The sequence below is a fragment of the Mercenaria mercenaria genome, unplaced genomic scaffold (assembly GCF_021730395.1).
Source record: "Mercenaria mercenaria strain notata unplaced genomic scaffold, MADL_Memer_1 contig_4620, whole genome shotgun sequence".
NCBI lineage: Eukaryota > Metazoa > Mollusca > Bivalvia > Venerida > Veneridae > Mercenaria > Mercenaria mercenaria.
The window spans coordinates 52,223-71,134 of NW_026462865.1; positions in this window are offsets into that span (position 1 = coordinate 52,223).

Below are 18,912 nucleotides of genomic sequence, written 5' to 3' on the forward strand. Positions count from 1 at the left end.
CTGAGACACATAGAGTTCCAGGAAAGAGCTGAAGTACACTGAGTTTCAGCAAAGAGCTGAGGTAGACAGGAGTTTGTTTTGACAAAGAGCTTAGGCAGACAGAGTTTCCGCAAGAACCGAGGTACTTAGATTTTCAGGAAAGAGATGAGGCATGTATGGTTTGAGCAAGGAGCTGAGGCAGTCAATAGTTTTAACAAAGATTTCCAGAAAAGAGCTGAGGCAAAGAAGATTTCCAGCAAAGAGCTGAAGTGCACAAGAGCTTAACAAAGAGGCAAAGAGCTGAGGTACACAAGAGTTCCAGTAAGGACCTTAGACATGCTGTGCTACAACAATGCAAAACAATATGCTGAGGTAGGTAGAATCATTCAGTTATTGATATATTAGTTTTTTTCAGTAAAATTGTACAATCATAGTTTTAGATGGGTCTTCTCAGTAGAGTACAAACAAGAGCTATTAAGAAAGTATATTTATTTCATCATCCGGTTGTCAATCTTAAAAATTAATTTGATGCTTTAAACAAAAGAAGCTTTTAACTGCTAAATATCTTCCCTGTATATTGTTTTATCCTCTTTTTAAATGTTAAAACTATTAATGGTAAAAGTAATTAATATGAATGTTCACATTTTTAGCTCGACTATTCGAAGAATAGTCTAGCTATTCTACTCACCCTTGCGTCGGCGTCGGTGTCACACCTTGGTTAAGTTTTTGCATGCAAGTACATACAGCTATCATTTAAAGGCATATAGATTTGAAACTTATTTGTTCTTTTTCTAGGTCAATTATCAACCTCACTGGGTCAAGTACATGCAAGTTACTATCTCCAAAACTAATGCAGATATTAAATTGAAACTTCACATGTGTCTTCGGGATTATAAAACTAGTTGATAGAATCAAGTCCCATAACTGACCTGTATTTTGGGCAAATTATGCCCCCTTTTGGACTTAGAAAATCCTGGTTAAAGTTTTGCGTGCAAGTACATACAGCTATTACCAAAAGGCATATAGCTTTGAAACTTATTTATTCTTTTTCTAGGTCAATTACCAACCTCACTGGGTCAAGTTCCATAACTCTAACATGTATTTTGAGCAAATTATGTCCCCTTTTGGACTTGGAAAATTCTGGTTAAAGTTTTTCATGCAAGTTACTATCTCCAAAACTAATGCAGATATGGAATTGAAACTTAACATGTTTCTTTGGGGTTATAAAACTAGTTGATAGCATCAAGTCCCATAACTCTGATAATGCATTTTGGTCAAATTATGTCCCCTTTCAAACTTAAAACTCTTTTGATATTTAACATTTTGGGTAATAATTTCCTGCTTCTGTGACAATATTTCGAATAATCGAGCTTGGCAGTCTTATGGACAGTTCTTGTTAGATATAATTTATTTTTTACAATAGACCAAGTGCAATTAAGTAGTTTGGGTATTTGAAGAAAATATTAACATAACTCATTCTTTATTATGATTTAGTTTCACGGCAATTTATTTTTGGGTTTAGGTTTTATTAATTTGTTCTAACAGCTAACAAAATTCTTAGGCATTATAAATGAAAAGGGTATAGATATTCAGGTTTAAAAACAGTCAAAAGTATGGCAAGTTAGTATACTTTATCAAAGCATCCAAAACATTCTGTTTTAAATTATCTCATCTTGACACATTCACATTTCTTGATCCAAGGCAGATTTCCTGTAACTATCTTATTTAATGCAAAAAATGGGATTTCAAAATTTTAAGAAAGAAAACTTGGTACAATTAAATTAATACTTTAAATAGTTGATATGCAATTTGCAAGACAGACCTTGAACTCAAATGTCAAAGTCATACTAAGAGGACAAAAATATGTAAATTTTCTGGTCATAGATGCATGAATGGACTTACAAAAAACATGGTGAACATTAGGGCTGTCATCGATAGAAACGATATCGATGTATCAACGATTTTTTTTGGTCGATCGATTATCGATTCCCATTTTCAAAAATCGATATTTTACAGGGAGAAAAAACTACCCAAATAAACACTCAGACCCTAAAAAACAACTTAAGTTCACAAAGTTGTAAATTTGGATGAATGCAAAAAAGGAGTGAAGGCAAAATAAAAATGAAAGATGTTATTAATTTTTATGTATTTCTTTTATTTCATAAATACAAATACAACACAATCAAACAGAAATATGGAAAGTAGGCAATAAAACTTAAAATAGCATTTACAGGAAGGTATATAGTATTATATGAACAAATAGGTCGATAATCTAACTTAATAATCAATATATCGATGAATCGTCGATATTTGTCTTCTGATATATCGGTATCGTCGATACGCCTAAGACCCAATCAATGACAGCCCTAGTGAACATAATAAAAATTTCTACAGCAAGACAATGTGACATTGTGTTATGCAAGGCATTATTTATGGCTCAGAGGTGAAGGCCGCACTTATTAGGTCAGATTTTGTGTTTTTTATGTCAATCCTATAACTTTTATATATATGAATTGATAGTCAAAGAGCTTGTCACAAACAACACAATATGTTGCCAACTTGATTTAAATAACTTGCGCAAAATTAATAGTATAATATGACCAAGCGACACATGCTGGGTGTGACCTCTAGCTCAGTAGCTATTGTCACACTTACAGGTGAAATATTTTAATTTAATTTATTTTTTCTTAACCAGTCTTGTTACTACATTATGCATGGCTGAATATTTAGGTACCTTTAAGTAAGCATAGATATTTACAGCAAGGAGAAGTGTCCATTTCATAGCGTAGACCCCACCTCAAAGGTCAAGGTTGCATTTAGGAGGGTCACTGGTAAATATTTTTGTTGTATTGCTTATGACTGTCTGTCTGTCTGTTTTAGATAATTTAGTGTCTGATCAATAACTAGAATCTGCTCAAGCATATGTTAGTCAGACCTCAAAGGATGATTGCATATAGTCAGTGGATGACCCCTACTATTTTTGGGTCAGATGGTCAAAGTCATGGTGACCTTGAGACTTAAAACAATTTTTGATCAATAACTGGAGAACAGGTAGGCCTAAAGAAATCAAACTTTATAGGATGATTGCACATGGTCACTAAAGGACCCTTGGGGTCAGTAGGCAGCTTTTCAATGTCACGGTCACCTCTAGACTGGAAACAAATTTTACATATACAGCTAGAGAATGCTTTTTTCAACATCCATCAATAATTTTAGAATGATTGATTGGTTCAGTAGATGACTCCCATTGACTTGAGGGATCAGGAGGTTAAGGTCAAAGTCTGTGACCTCTAAACTGAAAATAGTTTACTGTCAAAACTGAAGAATCCTTTAAACTAGGATTAAAAACCTTTGAAGGATTTGGCCTGTGATCAGTAGATAATCCCTCTTGTTTTGAGGGTCAGTTGGTCAGCGGTCAAGGTCACAATGACAATTTGAGACTAACATTGTTTCTTATCAATAGCTGGAGAAGGCTTTGGCCTATGACCATCTGTGAGCAGAGCATGGCCTCTGTTGTATAGGGGTCAGGAGATCAAAGGTCAAGCTCAGTGACCTTGAGGCAAAAATGGTTTTGGATGTATAGCTGGGGAATGCTTTGGCTAAGGTCAATATTCAGTGGAATGTCAAGACCACAGCATACTTGAGAATGAAAATAACAATCACATTTCTCTTCAACAGGCTGCATCTTGTCATGGGGGGCATATCACAAACAGGGATCATTTATTTTCTATTGAGACATTTCTATAATGGTCTGTAATAAAGCAGGTTGGAGCCTTATAGTTACAAAAACAGGACTGAATGTTTGTTGTTATTTAGAATATTATGGAAAATGTGCATGTTACATATTCTAGTACATCCGAGATATGTGTAACAGTAATAAATATTGAAGTAAGGAAAATGAACTAAAACTGTCATGTTATGTATAACTGAGTGATTTCATAATGTTGAAAGATGGAAATATAAATAGAAAAAATATATTTAGCAGTTTTGCTTTTGCATAAAAAATTGTACTAATTATGTCTCCACCAGGAAACATATTGTTTTTGCCCTGTCCGTCCGTACGTCACACTTCATTTCCGAGCAATAACTGGAGAACCATTTGACCTAGAACCTTCAAACTTCATAGGGTTGTAGGGCTGCTGGAGTAGACGACCCCTATTGATTTTGGGGTCACTCCGTCAAAGGTCAAGGTCACAGGGGCCTGAACATGGAAAACCATTTCCGATCAATTACTAGAGAACCACTTGACCCAGAGTGTTGAAACTTCATAGGCTGATTGGTCATGAAGAGTAGATGACCCCTATTGATTTTGGGGTCACTCCGTCAAAGGTCAAGGTCACAGGGGCCTGAACATGGAAAACCATTTCCGATCAATAACTAGAGAACCACTTGACCCAGAATGTTGAAACTTCATAGGATGATTGGTCATAAAGAGTAGATGACCCCTATTGATTTTGGGGTCACTCCGTCAAAGGTCAAGGTCACAGGGGCCTGAACATTGAAAACCATTTCCGATCAATAACTAGAGAACCACTCGACCCAGAGTGTTGAAACTTCATAGGATGATTGGTCATGAAGAGTAGATGACCCCTATTGATTTTGGGGTCACTCCGTTAAAGGTCAAGGTCACAGGGGCCTGAACATGGAAAACCATTTCCGATCAATAACTAGAGAACCACTTGACCCAGAATGTTGAAACTTCATAAGATGATTGAACCACTTGACCCAGAGTGTTGAAACTTCATAGGATGATTGGTCATGAAGAGTAGATGACCCCTATTGATTGTGGGGTCACTCCGTCAAAGGTCAAGGTCACAGGGGCCTGAACATGGAAAACCATTTCCGATCAATAACTAGAGAACCACTTGACCCAGAATGTTGAAACTTCATAGGATGATTGGTCATAAAGAGTAGATGACCCCTATTGATTTTGGGGTCACTCCGTCAAAGGTCAAGGTCACAGGGGCCTGAACATGGAAAACCATTTCCGATCAATAACTAGAGAACCACTTGACCCAGAATGTTGAAACTTCATAGGATGATTGGTCATAAAGAGTAGATGACCCCTATTGATTTTGGGGTCACTCCGTCAAAGGTCAAGGTCAAAGCGGCCTGAACATTGAAAACCATTTCCGATCAATAACTAGAGAACCACTTGACCCAGAATGTTGAAACTTCATAGGATGATTGGTCATGAAGAGTAGATGACCCCTATTGATTTTGGGGTCACTCCGTTAAAGGTCAAGGTCACAGGGGCCTGAACATGGAAAACCATTTCTGATCAATAACTAGAGAACCACTTGACCCAGAATGTTGAAACTTCATGGGATGATTGAACCACTTGACCCAGAGTGTTGAAACTTCATAGGATGATTGGTCATGAAGAGTAGATGACCCCTATTGATTTTGGGGTCACTCCGTCAAAGGTCAAGGTCACAGGGGCCTGAACATGGAAAACCATTTCCGATCAATAACTAGAGAACCACTTGACCCAGAATGTTGAAACTTCATAGGATGATTGGTCATAAAGAGTAGATGACCCCTATTGATTTTGGGGTCACTCCGTCAAAGGTCAAGGTCACAGGGGCCTGAACATGGAAAACCATTTCCGATCAATAACTAGAGAACCACTTGACCCAGAATGTTGAAACTTCATAGGATGATTGGTCATAAAGAGTAGATGACCCCTATCGATTTTGGGGTCACTCCGTCAAAGGTCAGGGTCACAGGGGCCTGAACATTGAAAACCATTTCCGATCAATAACTAGAGAACCACTTGACCCAGAATGTTGAAACTTCATAGGATGATTGGTCATGCACAGTAGATGACCCCTAACGATTTTGGGGTCACTCTGTGAAAGGTCAAGGTCACAGGGGCCTGAACATTGAAAACCATTTCCGGTCAGTAACTTGAGAACCACTTGACCCAGAATGATGAAACTTCATAGGATGATTGGTCATGCAAAGTAGATGACCCCTAACGATTTTAGGGTCACTCTGTTAAAGGTCAAGGCCACAGGGGCCTGAACATGGAAAACCATTTCCAATCAATAACTTGAGAACCTCTCGACCCACAATGTTGAAACTTAATAGGATGATTGTTCATGCAGAGTAAATGACCCCTATTGTTTTTGGGGTCACTCCATCAAAGGTCAAGGTCACAGAGGCCTGAACATTGATAACCAGTTCCGATCAGTAACTTGAGAACCACTTGACCCAGAATGTTAAAACTTCATAGGATGACTGAACATGCAAAGTAGATGACCCCTATTGATTTTGGGGTCAGTCTATTAAAGGTCAAGGTCACAGTGGCCTGTTCATTTAAAATCATTTTTTGGAAATAACTTGAGAACCACTTGACCTACAATGTTGAAACTTAATAGGATGATTGGACATGCAGAGTAGATGACCCCTATTTATTTTGAGGTCACTTGATCAAAGGTCAAGGTCACAGGAGCCTGAACAGTGACTTGAGAACCACTACGCCAAGAGTGTTGAAATTTAGCGGGATGACTGGACATGCCAAGTAGATGATCCCTATTGCAGCCAACCATCAGTGTCTCTTTGACTTTCGCTCCTGACCCCTATTGACTTCTTGCCTATAGGACTTTGCATTGGGGGAGACATGCGCTTTTTTACAAAAGCATTTTCTAGTTTATTGCATTAAAAACAAAACAACAAACTGATGGTTCTAATGCTACTGGGAGCATAAAAGGGCACCATCTCATATCTCTTGCGGTCTTATTCTCAATTCTTAATATTGTAATGAACCGAACATTTTAGATTCCCATACACAGCCAAAGTCCAGTGCTTTAGATTCCGTCATATTGAAATACAATTATCAAATTAAGGTTCCTGTGCTATCAAGCATACAAATTGAATGGTTTCATTCCAGTTCAGTCAAATAATTAAAAAGTATCCAGTATTTATGATTACAATGCAGTAAAAGATCTTAATATGTCCAGTAGAGTACACATGCATCTATTACTTAAGATTCCAGTGCAGGCAAATATTAAAAACCCTAAGATTCTAGTCTGGTCAAGTACATGTATCTGAAACTTAAGATTTCATGTGCGCTTGTATTAAATGCAGTCATGTACAAGCATTCAGTAAATGAGAGTACATGTATTCAATACTAAGCTATTTGGTATTGTCAAATATCCAATGCTTAAGGTTCCAGTGCTATCAAATACATGAACCTTATACTTCCAGTGCAGTCAACTATGCAACACTTTTGGTTCTATAACAGTCAAATACATGCATCATATGCATAAGACTACAATGCAGTCATGTATCCAAGGCGTAATGTTCTCAAGCCAGTCGCTTAAGATTCCAGAGCTGCTTAAGATTCCATTGTAAGCAAGTATATCTTTAATTCCAAGGCAGTTAAATGTATGCAAAAAATACTTAAGAATTCAATGCAGTCCAGGTCATATGTCCAGTATTTATTGTTCTGATCCAGTCATGTACAAATATCAAACTTTAAGAGTCCAGTGCAGTTGAGTACTTATGATTCTAATGCAATGAATTTCATGTATCCAACATGGACCCAGTAATTTAGATTCAAATGCAAATAATTGCATCTAATACATTAGATTCTAAGGCAGTCAAGTATCAAATGTTAAAATTCCTATGCAGTCGTGTATCAAATGTTGAAATTCCTGTGCAGTCATATATCAAATGTTAAAATTCCTGTGCAGTCTTGTATCAAATGTTAAAATTCCTATGCAGTCATGTATCAAATGTTAAAATTCCTATGCAGTCATGTATCAAATGTTAAAATTCCTGTGCAGTCATGTGTCTTATCTTGAAATTCCAATGCAGTCAAGTTTCAAATCTTAAAATTCCTGTGCAGTCATGTATCAAATCTTAAAATTCCAGTGCAGTCATGTATCTTATCTTAAAATTCCAGTGCAGTCATGTATCAAAGTTTAAAATTCCGGTGCAGTCATGTATCAAATGTTAAAGTTCCAGTGCAGCCATGTATCAAAGTTTAAAATTCCAGTGCAGTCATGTATTAAATCTTAAAATTCCAGGACAGTCATGTATCAAAGTTTAAAATTCCAGTGCAGTTATGTATCAAATCTTAAAATTGCAGTGCAGTCATGTATCAAAGGTTAAAATTTCAGTGCAGTCATGTATCAGAGTTTAAAATTCCAGTGCAGTCATGTATCAAATCTTAAAGTTCCAGTGCAGTCATGTATCAAAGATTAAAATTCCAGTGCAGTCATGTATCAAAGTTTAAAATTCCAGTGCAGTTGTGTATCAAATCTTAAAATTCCAGTGCATAACCTATACTGTGTTGGTGTGCCATAAAACCCAAATAAACAAATAGATAAATAAATAAAATTCCAGTGCAGTCATATATCAGATCTTAAAATTCCAGTGCAGTGATGTATTAAATCTTAAAATTTCAGTGCAGTCATGTATCAAGTTAGAGTATGTATATCCAATATGTTAAATTCCAGTGAAGTATTGTACATTATCCAGTTCTGAAGGTTTAAATGCAGTCAAGTAAATGTATTTGGTGGTTTCATTGCAGTGAATAAAATCTATTAAGATGGTCAACAAGTGCATGATGTATATTTAATGCCAAATTTATCAAGTAAGTAGGGACCAGTGTATTCAAGAAGTTATTACTTGTGCTAAATAGGAGAATTATGTATATTGGTATAAATTAGAAAATAAAATTGATCTGGCATCTTTCTGCTGTTTTCTACTTTTACTATGATGTCTTCTGCATCTTTTACTACCTCCTTATATCATGCGAACACTTTGCTGTGTTTTCTTTCTGCTTAATAATTGTCATGCTCAAAATCAGCCTGAATACTTTTTTCTGCATCAGCTGCTTTTCTGTCTCCTATCATGCTCAAAGCTAGGGCATATACTGTCTTGCGCATATTTTTATGCCCCCAGCATCTATACGGCATATAGTGATTGTCCTGTCCATCCGTTCATCCGTTCGCTCCTCCATTAATCAGTACGAGGTTAACCAAATGGGACCGTTTTGTCTAGCATCAATACCCCTTACTAGAACGCCTTAATACTAATGTAGATGTAACCTGTGACAATTCCTCATCTTCAGACTACACCTGATCTCAGTTTGACCTTGACCTCATTTTGGACTTAGGTTGCTTTATATGGGCCATCTCTTGGTTAACCAAATGGGACCGTTTCGTCTAGCATCAATACCCCTTACAAGAACGAAATGATATTAATACAGATGTAAACTGTGACCATTCCTCATCTTCAAACATCACCTGATCTCAGTTTGTCCTTGACCTTGACCTCATTTTGGACTTAAGTGCAAAATCTATCGACAAGGATGGCATCAAGCGTTTATTAAACGCATCTCCTTGTTTTGCTTTATATTAATTCCCACCTACTTCTGCTCAGAGCCAGGGCAAAAAACATACATTCTGCATTAATTGCTATATTTTAACCATCTAATATGCTCATAGCCAGGGCAGAAACCATGTTCTATATCTTTTTGCTGTATTTCCAGCTTCTTATATTATGCTCAGAGCCAGGGCAAAAAATATATTCTGTATTAACTGCTATATTTCAACCATCTTATATGCTCCTAGCCAGGGCAGAAACCATGTTCTATATCTTTTTGCTGTATTTCCAGCTTCTTATATTATGCTCAGAGCCAGGGCAAAAAACATATTCTGCATTAATTGCTATATTTCAACCATCTTATATGCTCCTAGCCAGGGCAGAAACCATGTTCTGTATCTTTTAGTCTGTATTTCCAGCTTCTTATATCATGCTCAGAGTCCGGGCAAAAAACCCCACATATTCTGCATTAACTGCTGTAATAGTCAGGGTAAAAAAACATATCCTGCATTAATTGCAGTATTGACCACCTTCTTATATCATGCTCATAGCCAGAGCATAAACCATGACTGTATCTATTTTGCTGTATTTCCAGCTTCTTTTATCATGCTCAAAGCCAGGGCAAAAACTGCATTCTGCATTAAATGCTGTACTTCCACCTTGTATAATGCTCAAGTCCAGGGCAATATCATGTTCTGTATCATTTTGCTGTATTTCCTTCTTCTCTTCCTCAAACACACACCCTTTTCACATTCTTACATCATGCTCACATCATGCTCAAAGCTAGGGCAAAAAAAACATATTGTATTTCAACCCTCTAATATCATACTCATAGCCAGGATAGAATGTTCTGCATCTGTTTGCTGTATTTCCACCATGCTCAAAGCCAGGGCATCTTTCTGCTGTTTTCTACTTTCTGCATGCTCAAACCAGAGCAAACATTATGAAAGTAAACTGAAAGTATTAGCCAGAATTACACCAATCTTGGTCTTTATCATCTTGACATCAAGCTCGCTCAAGTTTGTTGGGATGGTTTCACTTGACTGCATTTAAGATTTCAAGAGCTTAAAATAAAGAAACCTTTTAAAAACCTCTTCCCATAAAATAAACATTTGCTACTGTAAGTGGCCATCAGAAGAAAAAAAAATTCTTAACAATTTCTGCTCATAAACTGCTCAATGGATATTCACCAAACTTGGGCTGAAACATAGTTGGATGTTTTTCCACTTTGATTAAATGGATCTGCTTGACTGCAAATAGTGGCCAGAAGGACTGGAAATAGAAAAAATAATTGAAACATGTTTTTCTCTTTTATTTAGATTGTCTACTTGACTGCACAAAAAGCTGCCAACATCTCATTACAAACCCCTTAATAGATGCATGCTCGCCAAACTTGGTCAGAAGCATACTTCTGCAGTCCTTTCTCAAATGGATTTGCTTAACTGCTCATTGGGTCACAAGAGCTTAAAATAGAAAAATCTTCAAACAACTTTGTCACATTAATTTCTTGATGAAATTTCAGAGGTATCCTTGCATACCAATGTCAGATTTTCTCAAATAACTGCATTTCAAAACCACAAGAGCCTAAATCTGTATTAATTTCTATTGAACAACCAGATGCATGTTCACAAATTTTGGTCAGAAGCATACTTTGATCCTTTTTCAAGTTTACTCGAGTGTTTTTTAACTGCACTCAGGAATACTGATTTAGATTTAAATCCCAGTTTACTCTTGTTTCAAGGCTGCAGTTTGTTAAAACAGGTCTACTTTGATGTGAAAAAGAAAAAGTGTATTACAATTTCATCTAACACCTTGATGGATGTTTACCAAATTTGGTAAGCAAAATTTGTCTGCAGAATCCTTAAACAGACCTTCCCAGTTTTGTTCACATAATTCTGCTTGACTGTACTAGGGGCAATGTCAGAGCTAAAAACAGAAACATATTTAAATGACTGCTTCTCCTGTATAATTTGATTGCACTTAGGGGCAACTTGAGCTAAAAAGCTTCTTGCAACAGTAAGACTGATTATAATGTACATTTCAGGGCCGTAGGAACAGTAATAATTTGACCGATTAAGGTAAATTATCTTAGCAATATTTTGACAGCGAGTCAATTTTAGCTGTGCCCTGCAGTTTTGTAATTGTTTTAGATGGGCTAAGCACGCACAGCTAAAAAAACAACAAGAAAAAATGTTTCTTTGATCTGGGTGTTTTAAATATAGGTCGGATTATTTTCAAAATGTGTGCCCCCTCCCCCCACCCCAGCCAATCTGAAAATGCTTACTACCAGTCCCCTGCATTTGTATTATATATTTTGTTTCCCATTTGCATTTACCCCTTTACCATTTTGATATCACTCAGTTAAGCATATCATAATAGTTTCTCTTCCTTTTCCTTTATTTGATGTTGTTATTTATCCCCCCGCCAAAGGCGAAGGGGATATTAGAAATGCTCTCCGTGCGTGCGTGCGTCCGCAACGATCTTTGTCCGGAGCATAACTCCAAAAGTACTGGAGGGATTTACTTCAAACTTCATACACTGATAGAACACATTGGCAGGAAGTGCAGTGTGCAAGAACAATAACTCTACCTTGCCTATTTTTTGAGTTATTCCCCTTTATCATATTTTCATAAAAAATTTTGTCCAGAGCATAACTCCAAAAGTACTGGAGGGATTTTCTTCAAACTTCATACACTGATAGAACACATTGGGGGGAAGTGCAGTATGCAAGAACAATAACTCTACCTTGCCTATTTTTTGAGTTATTCCCCTTTATCATATTTTCTTAAAACATTTTGTCCGGAGCATAACCCCAAAAGTATTGGAGGGATTTTCTTCAAACTTCATACACTGATAGAACACATTGGCAGGAAGTGCAGTGTGCAAGAACAATAACTCTACCTTCCCTATTTTTTGAGTTATTCCCCTTTATCATATTTTCATAAAAAATTTTGTCCAGAGCATAACTCCAAAAGTACTGGAGGGATTTTCTTCAAACTTCATACACTGATAGAACACATTGGGAGGAAGTGCAGTATGCAAGAACAATAACTCTACCTTGCCTATTTTTTGAGTAATTCCCCTTTATCATATTTTCTTAAAACATTTTGTCCGGAGCATAACCCCAAAAGTATTGGAGGGATTTTCTTCAAACTTCATACACTGATAGAACACATTGGGAGGAAGTGCAGTGTGCAAGAACAATAACTCTACCTTGCCTATTTTTTGAGTTATTCCCCTTTATCATATTTTCTTTAAAAAATTTGTCCGGAGCATATCTTCTTCATGCATGGAGGGGTTTTGATATATCTTGGCACAAATGTTTACCACCATGAGGCGGAGTGTGTGCGCAAGAACCAGGTCCCTAGGTCTAAGGTCAAGGTCACACTTAGAGGTCAAAGGATACAAGAATAAAAACCTTGTCCGGAGCATTCCTTCTTCATGCATAGAGGGATTTTGATATAACTTGGCACAAATGTTCACCACCACCAGACGGAGTGTCATGCGCAAGATCCAGGTCACTAGGCCTAAGGTCAAGGTCAAAGGTCAGATACAAGAATGACTTTGTCCGAAGCATTTCTTCTTCATGCATGGAGGGATTTTGATGTAACTTGGCACAATTATACACCATCATGAGACGAAGTGTCATGCGCAGTTCCCTTCTTTAGAATTACTTCCCTTTGTTGTTACTTTAAATAGCTTTTATTGTAACTTTTTCATTACTAGTCGTAGGGAAAAATCGAGACCACTTTTCTGTAGTACAACAAGCATGCTAAATCCAATTTTGAGGTGTATTTTGACCAATCTCTACCTGATAAAGATTTTTGTGTGGACTTGCAATTTTTTTTTTTTTTTTTTTTTAAAAGATTAACTTCCTTTAGTTGTTACTATAAAAAACATTAATACTTTCAGACACTAACTTGCCAGGAACTTTAGCCTTCAATTATAATATGCCCGGCGGGGGGATTAGCCATGTCTAACATGGCTCTTGTTGTTGTTAAGTTTATCTTAGATGTACTGGAATGCAATGTGCATTTTCTCTGTAATATTCCAAATAACAACACAGTTTGTCCTCTTTGTTTTTTTACCAGCACCAAATTACTTTAAAATAGATCATTCTATAAATGTCTCTGTAGAACACAAAATGTTCCCTCACTGTGATAAACTCCTCATGACAGCCTGTTGGAGTGATCTGAGTTTGTAATTTTCATTTTCAAGTATGCTGTGATCTTGACCATGGACTGAATGACCTAAAACCAGATTGGGTCAACTACCGACCAAAGACGTATGTTGACTGTAAGCCAAAACATTCTTCAGCTTTGCATCCTAAACCATTTTTGTCTCAAGGTCACAGTGAGCTTGACCTTTGACTTTCTGACCCCTAATCAACAGAGGCCATGTTCTGACCATAGACAGTCATATGCTAGAGGATTCTCCAGCTGTTGATAGGAAACCATGTTTAGTCTCAATGTCACTATGACCTTGACCCTTGACATACTGTCCTCAAAGCAAAAGGAATTATCAGCTGACCATGGGTAATATTTTGCAGTTCTGTTTATTTATAAATACTTGATTGCATTCAGGGGATACTAGAGCTAAAATTAGAAGAACCCTTTAAAAGACTTCTCATAAACAGTTTGACAGATTTTCATAAACAGTTTGACATATATTGCCCAAGTTTGATTTGCATGAACATTTCTGAATTTTGGTGAAAATCTTCTTTTCTGACTACTCTCTGAGAGATGACTTTGTACATTTCATCATCAGTAAGGGAGTAAGAACACCAAGAACCATAACTCTTCTTGCACACTGGACTTACAGACCAGGGTTAGTGTCCTTTGCTCTTGTTAAGCACTGTAGTTATTGTTCTTTATCAAAAAGTTTAACATGAGGTAATGCTTAATCAGTTGGTCTTTTGAACTTTGATTCACTCATAAATAAGGCCACTTCTTTTTAATAAATTGGTTTACAAAACCGGCGAGTGTAATTTTCCGAAAAGTAGAAAAAAAATAAAATTGCAATTTCACTTTTTTTTTTAAAAACATATTTTCCTGACCGAAACGAAAAAAAAACACGAATGTTTTTAAGTACGAATCAACATTTTTGACTGAATACACTATCTTGGACACATTATGCATACAACGATAAAAGCCGAGGTATTGTAGACTGGTTTTCATATCGGTAACATGATTCATAAATTTCGATTAAAAACACGTAAAGCAGTCATCCATCATGGCAGCCCCCACGATGAGTGCGTGTTTTTTTTAGCTGACTTTTTGGGGTGCATCGTCTATTAAATCTGGACAAAACAAGGTTTTTTTGCGTGCCGACATTAGCGAACAAATAGGTACGGCTATCAGTCGGGTGATTCCCGACAACCTAATCGTTCGGGGAATCACAGCTAGCAGGACGAATAGTTGTGACACTGACAAGACTGCGTTAGACAGCAGCACGCCAGTTGCGGTGATGCAGGGATTTGGATACAAATATAATAACAGGAATGACAAGTAAATGGAAAGGATATTTAATGTTTTATTTATTCCTCTGATTTAAGTCAATTAATACAGAAAATATTGGTTTTCACACGCATGGTGGGCAAAAGTCTTTTTTTTTTTTTTTTTTTTTTTCGACCTACCAGTGGACATTTTCCAAAAAAAATCTTGTAAACCAAACAATAAAAAAGTAGTGGCCTAAAAGTAGAGATTAATTTTACTTCAGGCTTAAATGCTTAATCAAGTTTTATAATTATGTCTCCCCCAGGAGACATATTGTTTTTGCACTGTCCGTCCGTCCGTCCGTACGTCACACTTCATTTCCGAGCAATAACTGGAGAACCATTTGACCTAGAACCTTCAAACTTCATAGGGTTGTAGGGCTGCTGGAGTAGACGACCCCTATTGTTTTTGGGGTCACTCCGTCAAAGGTCAAGGTCACAGGGGCCTGAACATTGAAAACCATTTCCGATCAATAACTAGAGAACCACTTGACCCAGAATGTTGAAACTTCATAGGATGATTGGCCATGAAGAGTAGATGACCCCTATTGATTTTGGGGTCACTCCGTCAAAGGTCAAGGTCACAGGGGCCTGAACATTGAAAACCATTTCCGATCTATAACTAGAGAACCACTTGACCCAGAATGTTGAAACTTCATAGGATGATTGGTCATGAAGAGTAGATGACCCGTATTGATTTTGGGGTCACTCCGTCAAAGGTCAAGGTCACAGGGGCCTGAACATTGAAAACCATTTCCGATCAATAACTAGAGAACCACTTGACCCAGAATGTTGAAACTTCATAGGATGATTGTACATGCAAAGTAGATGACCCCTTATGATTTTGGGGTCACTCCATTAAAGGTCAAGGTCACAGGGGCCTGAACATTGAAAACCATTTCCGGTCAGTAACTTGAGAACCACTTGACCCAGAATGTTGAAACTTAATAGGATGATTGGTCATGCAGAGTAGATGACCCCTAACGATTTTGGGGTCACTATGTGAAAGGTCAAGGTCACAGGGGCCTGAACATTGAAAACCATTTCCGGTCAGTAACTTGAGAACCACTTGACCCAGAATGATGAAACTTCATAGGATGATTGGTCATGCAGAGTAGATGACCCCTAACGATTTTAGGGTCACTCTGTTAAAGGTCAAGGCCACAGGGGCCTGAACATGGAAAACCATTTCCAATCAATAACTTGAGAACCTCTCGACCCAGAATGTTGAAACTTCATAGGATGATTGTTCATGCAGAGTAAATGACCCCTATTGTTTTTGGGGTCACTCCGTTAAAGGTCAAGGTCACAGAGGCCTGAACATTGATAACCAGTTCCGATCAATAACTTGAGAACCACTTGACCCAGAATGTTGAAACTTCATAGGATGATTAAACATGCAGAGTAGATGACCCCTATTGATTTTGGGGTCAGTCTATTAAAGGTCAAGGTCACAGTGGCCTGTTCATGTAAAATCATTTTTTGGAAATAACTTGAGAACCACTTGACCTACAATGTTGAAACTTAATAGGATGATTGGACATGCAGAGTAGATGACCCCTATTTATTTTGAGGTCACTTGATCAAAGGTCAAGGTCACAGGAGCCTGAACAGTGACTTGAGAACCACTAGGCCAAGAGTGTTGAAATTTAGCGGGATGACTGGACATGCCAAGTAGATGATCCCTATTGCAGCCAACCATCAGTGTCTCTTTGACTTTCGCTCCTGACCCCTATTGACTTCTTGCCTATAGGACTTTGCATTGGGGGAGACATGCGCTTTTTTACAAAAGCATTTTCTAGTTTTTATTTGAAATCAAAGTTTTGTAACATAATCAAAATGATGTTGAAGATAATTGTTGACATACTGTAAAATCATTTAATTTCTTGGGCATGAAATTTCATGGTATTGGTCAAAAAGACAATTTCATGGGGATATGAAGTAGTGAATTTCAACTTTTGAACATAAAATGAATGGGAATTTTACTTGTTCATTGGGATTAAATTTCGTGGATTGACTCAACCACAAAATCCACGAAATTGAGTCTTCCACGAATATTAATGATTTGATAGTAATAGGTGAAGAAATGTGGATAGGCAAGATTAACCTTAGTGAGATTCTAGATTATTTAAAACATTCTTAAAACTATTGGTATTTTGTGAGCATAATTTCTGGCAGTTTATAGAATTTAAGGTGAAAGAATGATTATGACCTCTGTTTATGTAATACCTGTATTTTCTCCATGTTAAATATACCTGCATTCATTTTGAAGATTATTAAAAATGTTACAAATTGACTTATTTGTGTGTAAAGAAACTACTGTGTGTTAAATTGGGGTTAAAACAGTACGTATATACACACATAAAATGTGTATATGTCTGATTTGTATTCTACCACTATTAAAAGAAACAAAAGTTTTCTGTTACAAGTGATGGCAAAATTAAGAATGAAGCTAAACATACACTGAGTTAGCTTATATATTTGATAAAGTTAAATCATTTGATGAGGATTTTCTCTACTTTAATGTTAGTATCTTAACCCTTAGCCTGCTGGCAGCAAGTGTTTCAGTCTTTGCGACCAGTGCAGACCATGACCAGCCTGTATATCCGTGCAGTCTGATCATGGTTTGCACTGTTTGCCATTTAGTCAGTAATTTTTTGGTAAACAACCTTTTAACAGTTAATGGTACTGTCCAAATTAAAAGATGGACAAGTTCATTATGGAAATTTAGCAGGGTTAGGGTTAAAATAAACTACTTTAGTGAAATACATTGTATGTACATTAGATATCTTAATTTAAAGTTAATTTCCAAGTCGCCATATGACCTAAAATTGTGTCGGTGCGACGTTAAACCCAACAAAATAAATAAATAAAGTTAATTTCCAAGACTTTTTGTATGTCTTCTGGGAATGAGGATTTAATTACTCTTTTTAAGCAAAGGAAAAAAGCCAGTGCATTTAACCTGCATTTTCCAGGAATTTTCATGTTGGATTTTTTTTTTACTGAAATTTTCAAATGGGAAATTCCCTCTTTCCATTGCACTCCACAATGCTTCACTTTTCACTGCACTGTTACCTAACATTAACTCTTCCCATTTGAACATTTCTGAAGTAAAACAATTCAGTTCATTCAATAAATTATTTTCATTGATTCAACTATTGGAACTTTCTTATTACAACTAGTCAAAATATTCAATTACCAATCAATATTACTCAATTATCAATATTAGTGGCTAGATACTCAATTATCAGATATATTTAATTAACAATATCATTCAGTTATCAATCTCATCTAGTTGTTATAAGTGTTCTGTTTTAACCCTTATCATGCTGGACACAATTGATTCTGACTTTGCGACCAGTGTAGATCACGATCAGCCTGCACATCATTCTGTGCAGTCTGATCAAGATCTGCACTGTTCACCATTCAGTCAGTATCATTTTGGTAAGCACCCCTTTTAACAGTTAATGGTACTGTCGACAAGTTCATTATAGAAATTTATCATAGTAAGGGTTAAATATTGTTAGGTAACTAAGATTTTGACTTCAATTTAATTCATAGACACTGCAGGTTTTAACTCTGGAGAAAATACAAATAAGTACGACTGCTATATAGAGGTTTGTAAGGATCAAGGGCAGGTTCTGCTTTGTAGGATGCTTGCAAATTCTAGATGCCACTTTGGAAAAATTGTCAGCAAATATTCCAAGATTTTCAAATCTGACATATGTTAGGGCCTACATATTTGACACTATGTCAGCTTTTTAAATTTGTAAATTACAAAAGGAAGCAATTTGATTCAAACCTTAGCTTTTAAAATTGACTGTTGTCTGTCCATCATTTTTAGCAGTTATAAATAGTATAGGTATAAAGTTTTACAGGGGAAGCAAGTCAAAAATTTCACCCAGATCTCCAGATGTCACATTTAGAATTTGACTTAATAGCATATACCGTATTTTGGTGTGTATTGGTCGCGGTAATGTATAGCCCGCATCTAATTTTTGCTCTGGAAATGGTCGGAAAATTTAACTTCTAGCGTATTAGTCGCAGTTAAATTTCGGATTTTTTCCCCAGCAATATTTAATATTTACCGGCAAAAAAGT